Source organism: Geospiza fortis, unplaced genomic scaffold (assembly GCF_000277835.1).
Source record: "Geospiza fortis unplaced genomic scaffold, GeoFor_1.0 scaffold172, whole genome shotgun sequence".
NCBI lineage: Eukaryota > Metazoa > Chordata > Aves > Passeriformes > Thraupidae > Geospiza > Geospiza fortis.
Window position 1 is genome coordinate 10,237,106 of NW_005054309.1, and position 10,960 is coordinate 10,248,065.

Sequence of the window (10,960 nt, forward strand, 5' to 3'; positions counted from 1 at the left end):
ATAATAATAATAATAATAATAATAATAATAATAATAATAATAAAAAACCCAGGGGATTGTCTGTTTCTCCTATACTTCCCCAAAGCCAGGACAATGCCAGGGGTGAGGCCCTGGCTCTGCTTCCCCTGAGCTGTGGCTGCCTCATGCCAGGAGATGCTCAAGGCCAGGTTGGGTTGAAGGGACCTTAAAGCCTGTCCTGTTCCATCCCTGGGACACCTCCCACTGTCCCAGGTGCTCCAAACCCCATCTAGCCTGGCCTGGAACACTACCAGGGATCCAGGGGCAGCCACAGCTGCTCTGAGAATCCACCCCAGCCCCTCCCAGGGAGGAATTCCTTCCCCAAATCCCACCCAACCCTGCCCTTCTCCAACTCCAGGCCATTCCCATCACTCCATGCCTTTGGGGAAAAGTTTCTCTCCAGCTCTCTTGTAACCCCCCTTTGGTCCTGGAAGGATATGGAGAGAATTCCCTAATGATTTCAGAGTCCAACACAATTACACTCAATAAAGAACTTTTTCTCTAAAATAATAAATGGAAACAAAATGAAACATCAAGTTTTCCAAACTCAGGTAGTTTGGAATGAAAAGTATCAAGTGTGCCAAAATTTTATATTGATTTTTTTTTTGTTTCTGCCTTTTTCCGGATTTTTTAGTGTAACCTTTCACATCTGTTCTTTTTATCTTAAAAGTGTTGATTCAGCTGACCCAGGGAGAAAGGACAAAGGCAGAAGGCCCCCATTTCTCCTATAGGCCAGGTGCTGCCTCTCAGGTGACCCGTCACAAAAAGCACCTTTGTTCCTTTTTTAAAGCAGGGTCCCCACCTGTAAATGCAGATGGAACAGAGCCCCTTTCTTGCTGGGGCTGAAACCCAACCTTCCTGAGGAGCCACAGCATTCCAGAGCATGGGAAACCTCCAGGAGAGACCCCCCCAGCCCTGCCAGCCAGAGGGCAAAAGGACATCCAGCTCCACACCAGGCATTTTTCCATCTTTAACAATTCCATTTCAGAGCAAAGAGTGATTTTTAAAATTTTTTTTCCCCTCAGCATTTTCAAACAAAATGAAAGCATTTAATGGAAAATTGATTCCCCACATAAAACCCCCAGAGCTCCCTGCTGGATGTTGGAATCTGCTGAGAATTTTAAAATTTAGCACTGACCCCCACGAGAACACTGCTTGTAACCTAAGGCTGTAGAAAAAACCTCCAAAATTAAATGATAAAACTAAGATTATAAATGTGAGGTTTAAATAAAAGTGTGTAATATCACATAATAAAGAAACTTAAATTTTAGAATATATCTATAAAACAAGATAAAAATTTTGAGGCAGAAGCAAATCCTTCTTCTTCACCTTCTTCTTCATTAAAGTAGTATTGCATAATTAAATTTAAAATCCACATTACAAGCCACAAGTAGTTAGTTATTAAATTAAAAAAAATTATTTGTGTCATTTCTTAATTAAACAGTTTATCCTTAAAAAACATATAAAAATAAAGATACAACTCCATTTTGAATTTGTTAAAGTAAAATACTATAAAACTCACAATTTGTGAAACTATAATATATATAAAAACTAAAAAACACCTAAATCCAAACAAAAACCACCATCTCACACATTTAATCCCAACTCTAACAAAAAAGAAAATAAAACTCAGCAGTTGCCCACTGGGACCCTTCAATCCATAAGGATAAATTAATCCCTTCCCTGGGAGTGAGTTTATTTAGAATGGGATTCCAGGGCCAGATTTTGGTCCAAAACTGGGAATTTTTTCCCTTACCATGAAGAGTTTTCCTGGGAAGTTGGTGTGGAGGGAGATGCTCAGCACGGGCAGAGCCTGCAGCTGCAGCCACAGAGAAAAAGGGGGGGAAAAAGGAGAAAAAGGAGGAAAAAAACCAGAAAAAGGATCATCTGCTGCCTGGAAAAAGGAAAAAAAAAACAACAATTTCTCCTTTTCAACCATATCCTCATACAGGAGCATCCTGCACCAGCTGGAGATAAGTAAATAAACCCACTATTTACACACAAAACCCCCCAGGGATTTTAGGGATTTAATAACTTCATGGGGAAATCTTAAATCAGTTCTCAAATCCAAACCATTCTGTAGTTTTCCTGTCACACATCCCAAGTCCCAAACCCAGCCAGATTGATTGATTGCTGTCAAACACTGGAAAAACATAATTAATAACCAAATTATACCTCACCACCTTGAAAAAAATAAATCCTCAGAGCAAGGAATCACTAAACAGATTTTCATTTTAATTGACAAGACTGTTCCTATATTAATTATTCTTAAATAATTATTTTAGGAATTTTTTTACATGCCAGGAGGTTGGAACGAGATGATCTTTAAGGTCTCTTCCAACCCTAACCAGTGTGTGATTCTAAATAAAAGCACTTAAATAAAACTGAAATTTTGAGCTTCTTCACTACATTAACTCATCACCACTGAGTATAAAATCATTCACTGGAATCCTCCCACTAAAATTATAACACACAGTGAACACAAAATAGGAAGAATTAAACTTTGCTGCAGCGCCTTGTACTTCATAAAATTAATCTACGTTTAATTGGATCTAAATATCTGCTAATTATTAACATATTTCCCATCATAAGATGGTAATAATACACTTTTTGTGTGTGTGTGCTTCCTAAAATTCCAGATATTCCAGTCCACAACAGGAATTTAACCCCAATCCATCAGTTTTAAATATCAGGGGGATGATTGCACTTTATCCTATTTCATTATTTCTAGTTCTCAGATGTGTGAGGAAAGAAAAACCCTAATCCCCATGCAGTTATACACTGATTATAGACAGGAAATTTTCTGCAGACAAATCTTATTATTTTAAATTCTGCCACTCTCTCCTACCTTATAAACGCCCCTGCTCCCAGGAGGACCCCTCCTCCATGGCACCTGCAAAAAGGGAATTTATTTTGGGAGAGAATCAGATTTATTTGGTCCCAGCTGCTGCTGTGGCCAATGAGATCCTGCAGGGGAGACAGGGGGGATTGGCAAAGTCCCTGCAAGGAGCTGGGGACACTGAAAATCCCAGAAATCCAACCCTGGCATTGGCAAAGTCCCTGCAGGGAGCAAGGTGAAATCCCAGAAATCCAAACCTTCATTGAAACCCTGGGATTGGCAAAATCCCCTGCCAGGAGCACAGGGACACTGAAATCCCAGGAAAATCCCAGAAATCCAACCCTTCCCTCAAACCCTGGGATGCTGCTGGGGTGTTTTGGCTCTACCCCAAAGATTTTTAGGGGATTTTAAGGATGCTCCTCTTTCATCTCATTGGGTACCACCAAACTCAGCAGGAGTTTGTCTGGACAGTTTTGAGGAGAGTTTTGACATTTGAGGACCCAAAGGAGAAGGAATTTGTCAATTTATTTTTGCAAGGTCCATTTATTTCTGCAGTGGGATTTGTCCATTTATTTCTGCAAGGTCCAGGTTTCCCTCTGTATTTAAAATGCAGATTTTTGGCATTACCATCCCTTTCCTGAGCTGGGAGTGTGGAAAGGGGTAAAGGAAAAATAAAAAAGCTCTATGGGATCATGAGAGCAACACATGTTAAATTCCCTTTGGGTGGTAATTTGATTTTTTCCCCCAAATGATCAAATTGTGAATTAAATGAGAGAAATTAAACCTGAAAATGAACGAGAAAATAATCTTTGGGTTTTGCCATTATAGTTGTTCTGTTCTCAGCTTAAATTTGGGTGTAGAGGGATTCATTTGTGATGAGAACTTTAAATGCTGCATGGGGTAAAAATGATTTCATTTACATAAAAAAAGAGCAATGGTTCGTGTAGGATTTTAAATGCTTGACTAAAGAAAATACATAGAAAAATAGAAAATACATACTAGAGAAAATATCCCCCTCCATAGGGATTTCCTTTGGATTCAGAGGAATAAAATGACCTCCCTGTAAATTCAATCTCATTATATTTGGTGTTACTAAAATTCAGGTATCAGGGGGAAGATGAGATGGGGAAAACCTGAATCAGTGTGTGCCAGTGCATCCCACAGCCCCTGCACCAAATGTTGCTCCAAATCCCCTAAATCTGCAGTTGCACCTAAATAGGGATTTATTGCCCTTTACATTTACTGGCTAGGAGCTCCAAAAGCTTCTCTTTCCCAAAAATAACCATTTGGGGAGTTATTTGAGAACCTGCTGGAGTCAATCCCTCTGAAAGTCCTCAAATGCAGATTTAGAGCAGCAGAAACAGAGTTATTTATGGGAGACACCGGAATTACAGCTCAGGAATTATTCTGGGCTGGGTTTTAGAGCCTTTTGGGATGTAAAACATATTCCCCCAGGTGTTATCCCAAACCCTGCACCAGGATTTCCTTTGTGGGGAGCTCTGGGCTGAGAAAAGCATCCATTGTCTCCTCTGGAAACTGGAGACACCAAAGGGAAAAGGGATAAAATTCCCTGGCTGTCCTTTTCACCGGGGTGTCCCTTTGTGAGGCAGCCCCAGGATGTCATGGACACCTTTTCTTCCCAGGAAATGTTGTTTTCCTTGTGTGTTTGGGAAACAAAACCATCCTCAAGAGCCCTTTTTGGGATCGTTGCCCTCCTTGTGGCCTGTGCCAGATTTCAGGGAAAACGAGTGGCTGGAAATGAGAGGGGCAGGAATTCCAGGCTGGAGGTTCCTTTGGGGCAGGGCTGTCATTCCCTCCCCCAGCCCCAGCGAAGCCTCAGGAATCATCATTTAATCCTGGCAAATCCACTCAGCACCCAGCTCCCCACGTTAATCAGCATTTTATTATGAGACAAAGGGCTTGGAGATTTAATTCCGGAGAGGATCCTGGGGCACAGAGTCCCTTTGCAGGTGATTTCACCTAGGCAGGTGTTGCAACGCTCCTTGGAAAGAAGGAAATGGAAAGCTCTGGTTTCCTTTTCACCCAAATTCTTCTTGGCTCTGGCAAATCTGGGGTGGGTAATAAAAGCCAGGGTTCCAGCACAGGGCAGAGTGCTGCAGCACCTTCAAATCACAGCAGGAAGCAAAAATCTGGGAATAAAATTGTCTCTGTGTGCTGGACTCAAAGAATTCAGGGAATTTGTGGTATTCAGGGAATTAAAAAGCAAAGGAGAGTGAGAATTTTAATTTTTTCTGATCTACAAACTTGCTGCAAGGGCTTTGGATCTGCACTAAAATCAGAGGGAAGATTCCCACTGATTTCTTTGGAAGAGATGCCTAAAACTCTCCACCTCCTCTGCAACTCACCCAGAAACAGCAGAGGCAGCAAAATATCCCCAAAAAATAAACAGGAGGATGTATAACAGCAATAAATTATAAATAATTGTAAAATATTTTGTATTTTTTAGCTCGCCTGACTCAAATAATATCCTGAGTTGGAGCAGATCATTAAAGTCTGACTGCTGGCTCTGCACAGGGCATCCCACCGGGAATCCCACCAGGATTAGGGCAGGAGCAGGGTGACTTCATTCCTATTATTATTTTTCATTTCCAGCTCTTATTTTTCATTTATCCTGGGGCCCCTTCCCATGGAAAGGGAGAAGGAGCAAAAAGTGCTGAGGTGGGAAGGGTTCCTTTGGTTCCATGGAGGTGGCAGCTGTGCCAGATGTCACCCGGCGCTGGAACTGGGGACAGCAGAATTGGGGTTCCAGGCTGGCAGGTGGAGCTGGGGAGGAGCAGGGATGGCAGGGCAGGAGTGGGATGGAGAAGGAAAACCCAGCAGGTTTAGGAAAACACGGAAATTGCTGCTCCAGGTGAGGCTCGGCACAAGAGGGAGCTCCAGGAGCTCCCAACAGCCCGGCCAGGGACGGGTTTGCAGCTGAAGCACAAAAATCAGGGAATATCCCGGTTGGAATGGCCCCACAGTCCAGTTCCTGGACAGGACACCCCAACAGTCCCACCCTGTCCAACATCCCAGCCCTAAGAATTAATGACCCCACACACCCTGAGCCACCCTGATCCATCCAGGACATCCAAACCGAACATTTTCCTAGGATAACTTCCCAAAATGGAATTTTTTGAACACAAAAATGAAGCTTCTGAGAGACCTGCGCTGATCAAATCTGTTTGCATTGGGAGCAGTAACATATATAGGGGAAAACAAACAAAAAAATAAAACCCAGATATGGGAAGAATTCCTCATTTTAAGGAAATTTCCCACGGATAACTGGTATTAGAATGAGTAGGGTTGATCTCAAAGCTGGGCCTTCTCCAGGTGAAAATCTTCTCCAGCCCCAGGGTGGGATGTGTTCAATGGGTGATTCCTCCCAGAGCACCCCAAACTCAGCTGCCTTCTCCAGAGGGAAACTGAACCTCCCAAAGCAACTGGATTTTCCTCTGGAACGCTTGGGAAGCAGCGATGGGAGCAACCCAGGCATGGCCTGGGTGGGGATCCCCGCCTGGTATCCTGTAGCCATGACATTTTCTGAAATATCCCTTTGTCAGGATTTTTTCTCCTGAGAAGCTGAGAGGCCTCAGAAAGGAAATGTAACCAATGGTTATCTGCTGCTGTGGAGTGCAACAGGTGCATCTGTGATTGGTCTCATGTGGTTGTTTCTAATTAATGGCCAATCACAGTCCAGCTGGCTCAGACTCTCTGGTCAGTCACAAGATTTTATTATCATTCCATTCCTTTCTATTCCTTGCTAGCCTTGTGATGAAACCCTTTCTTCTACTCTTTTAGTATCGTTTTAATAGATCATTTTCTTTTAATATAATATATATCATAAAGTAATAAATCAGCCTTCTGAAACATGGAGTCAGATTCCCATCCCTTCCCTCATCCTGGGGCCCCTGTGAACACCAGGACAGTATCCCAGTGAGGGTGGCAGTGTGGGCACGCTGGGATCTGCAGGTCAAGAACAAATCCCAGTTATCCCAGTTATCCCAGTTATCCCAGCAGATCACACACTTTGCTCATCCAGCCTGGCTGGAGCAATTTAACATTGGCCAAGGGACACAGCAGGAAGCAGAGATGTGGGAATGTGACTCACCCAGGACTGGGGATCCTGCCCAGCCCTTGTTCTGATTATTCCTTTACCTTCTAATTACTTGTTCCTGATCCCAGAATTCCACCCAGCCCCTCCCCCAGCTGGGTGCAGGCCGATTAACCCAGAACATTAATTGATATTGCTATTGATTTTTTGATATTGAAGAGAACAAGGCTGCTGATAAATAATCCCAATTCCACATAAACAGCTCCCCATAAAACAGAAGGAACCACGGAACAGAACTCCCAAGGAAATCACAGCAAAAGGGAGGGCCAGCCCCGGTCACTGCTGCCACCAACCCCCAAGACAGGAGCTGTGGTGGCGCCTGGAGCACGTGGGGAGATGATCACCCACAAAGGGCTCTCACCACACCCCACAGGGCTTTATCCAGCTGCCCTGTCATTAGATAAAAGGGTTGTTCTCCAATTTGTCAGGAGAGGGTGGCTGTGGACAGGATCACCACACACCAAATTAGTTGGGAGCACAATTAGCAACACAATAATCTCAGGTTCAGCCAGAGCATCACCTCAGCCCAGAATATTCTGCAAACTCGGCCAGATTTCCTTGCTGACCCTGGAAGTTTCCTTCCCACTAATCAGGACAGCCTCAGCAGCCAGACAAGATCTGAAAAAACACATCCAGACCTCTCACTGCTGGGAAATGAAGAGTTCAGGCTGTGGCTTTGTTGGGCTTGCAGGAACATCCCCAAGTCTGCTGAGGTAGGAGGTTTAGATCAGATTCTAGGGAGAAATTCCTCCCTGTGAAGGTGGGGAGGGTGCCCAGGGATGCTCCATCCCTGGAAGTGCCCAAGGCCAGCTTGGACTGACCTGGGACAGTGGAAGGTGTCCCTGCCATGGCAGGGGTGCAATGAGATGATTTTAAGGTCCCTTCCAACCCAAACCATTCTGGAATTCTGGGGTTCTGTGAAATTGGATCTTCTGGGAAATCCTCTGGTGATCCAGGCTGGGAAGAGCCTGACCAGTTGTGTTCCTGCAGGGCTGGGGCAGCCCAAGGGCTCAGGAAATACTCCCAGACTCTACAAATGCCATGTTGGCCTTTCTGGCAGGGCAGGGGTTTTATTCCTGTCTCCAGGGGCTGAGCTGGACATTTCCTGCAGGAGCCAAAGCCACCTGGAGTCCCCAGCAATAATGAACACAAATCCCCAGGGGCCAGACCAGAAAGGGATCAGATCTCCCAGAGCAGCAGCCCCTGGGGAGACAAGGAAACAAACTCCTGTATTTTTATCTGCTGTATGCAGGTAATTTGGTCTGATTTTTACCATGACAAGCACAGGGCTTTGAGGGAAAGCTGAGGTTCAAGCAGGTCTGGAGAAGGAGGGTGGTAACCCTGAGGAAGCTGGCAATTAAATGTGGCTGTGTTCCTTATCTTTTATTTTATAGGCCTGATTTTAAGGCTTTGGGAGGTTTTGGGGCTCCTTTGCTCGGTGCAGAAGGGTCAGCCTGCAGCTGGTAAATGCAATGGTTAGGCTTATAAATAAATTTATTTAACCACATGAAGTCTCTCCTTTTCAAACCCTGCTGTAATAGAAAAGTCAATTCAAAAGTTAATTCTTAATTTCCCTTTTTTTTTCTTTTTCTGTTTAGTTAATTTGCTTTTCATTCCTTGCAAGGGACAAGCCAGAGGCTTCCCCTGAGTCAGGGGAGGAAGCAGCAGGAGCAGGAGGCTCAGGAGGAAGCAGAGCCTATCAGCAGCAGGGTCTGATAAATCAAACCACAGCCTCCTTTGGATTAAACCCTGTCCTACTTCTCAGAACAGAGCTGTTCATCCTGAGTTCAATCCTGGCTCAGGAGTTCTTCCCTCTGGAAACACCAGCAGGGCCTGGCAGGGCCCCTCAGCCCTGTCTTGTCTCAAGGCAAACAAAACTCGATTATCAGCCAATCTGAAATTTATTGTGAGGCAAATCCTCCTCCGTTTTATAAGCCAGAGTGTGCCAAAGGCAAACTGGGGCGTTTACACAGCACTGAACCTTCCTCTGCAGCCACTGCTGGGTGCACCTGGGGGTGAAGGGGCTGGAGCCCCAGGAGGGGCTGAGGGAGCTGGGAAGGGGCTCAGCCTGGAGCAAAGGGGGATCAGGGGGACCTTGTGGCTCTGCACAGCCAGGGGGGTCAGGCTGTGCTCCAGGGATGAGGGAACAGCCCCAGGTTGTGCCAGGGGAGGCTCAGTTTGGATTTTAGGAACAATTCCTTCCGGAAAAGGGTTGCCCAAGTCCCCTGGTCTTGGGGACCTCCAAGGACTGTGGGAGTCCCCATCCCTGGAGGCATTTAAAAGCTGTGGGGATGTGGCATTTGGGGACAGGCTTTAGTGGTGGCTTTGGGAACGCTTGGACTCAGTGGTCTTGGAGATCTTTTCCAACCACAGTGATTCCAAGGTTCAGGGATTCTGTGCCCATCAGAAGCAAGGCAGCAGCAGCTCATCAGGGTGCTGAGGAGATTGTGGGACTTTCCATTGTCTGGAAAGTTCAGCCCCTGGAATAAATACCCTAAATTAAACTGCTGTGTGGAGCTGATGCCTCAGGTTTTGGCTTTTCTATGTTTCAGGTTCTGTGCTGCTTTAGTGGGTGGGTCTGAGCTTCATATTATGGGATGCTGAGCTCAGTGCACAGAGCGGGGAGACAAAACAATTCCTGCTCCAGCTGGGCACCAAGGACAAATGACCCAAATCTCAGCCCCAAGAGCACAAACACCGTGGGCTGGAGAGAGAAAAACAAGCAGGGTGGGACTGCAGGGGCTAAAGCTGGAATGGGACAATGAACTGCAAGGTGCAAATGGAGCAGAACTGATCCCAGGGAGAGACCCCGGGAGCGCTCGTGCATTTTGGGGCCATTTCGGTTCATCTTGGGTGCAGCCCTGGCTGGGCTCTTGTGCTGCCCAAGGTGGATCCATGGAGGAGATCCTTTGGATAAATCCCTGCTTTATTCTGGGACTCTGCCCAGCCTCTGCTCCAGGGCAGCCTGCACAAGGCATCACAGCAAGTGCCCTGATAACCCAAAATGCTTTTGCCAGGATTTTTAGGGGATTGGGTGACACCCACCCACGCATCGCTGGCAGAACCACTCTGGCCATTTCAAACTCTGCCCACTCAGGGATTTCACCACCCCGAATCGTGCCCAGACACAACACAGAGCTCCGGGACAGGCAGAGCTCTGCTCCGGGCTAGGAAGGGACACAACCATCTGTAAATTTTGAACAAAGCCTTTGCATGTGAATATTTTCATATCAAAGGCTAAGCAAGCATCAGTTCCACGGTCAACATCCATAAAAATAGCAGCGGCAGAAAGAGGGAATGAAAGCATCACATCCTGATGGCCCCTTTGTCACCTGCCAGCTGTGTTTGTGCAAGCGCCTCTTGAAGGTGTTTGCCGTGGAAAGAGCAGTTTCAAAGCATCGTTAAAATGTGTTCAAACAGGAAAAGAACGGCTTTAACCCCAGCTGTTACATCTGGCTCTGCAAAGGTTTGCATTCCTTTGAGGTCGGAAGGCACTGGTGGGTGCCAGAGCAGCGACGCTTTGTTTAGTGAGGAGATCGTGCCTGGAATCCGGCAGCTCCAGGGGAAAATCCGGGAAAAAGCATTTCTGACACTTTTATTCCTCACTTCAACTGCAAAGTTGTGTTCTGGAGTAGATGTTTGGGAGCGAGCAGGACACTACATTAAGCTTTTTTATTTCTGGAACAGAACAAGCTACACAAAGCTGAGCCTCACGTTTGGCAGGGTCGTGCTGTATTCCACGGCATTTCAGGTTAAGTTTTGTGGATACCTGTCCATCCCCGTCTCTCCTTCCTGCAGACCCCTCACCTAACACCTGGGGGTCCCTGTTCAGTGTGAAATCGCCCCGAAGCCCCTCTCCTCCCCCCGGAACACCGCGCTGCAGCTCCGGCTCCTTCCCATTCATTCCCTTGGAGCCGGGATGCTCGCAGGCACCTGCCGGCACCCTTAGCAGGATAACCGCGCCGCAGGGGCGTCTGTCGCGCTGGAGG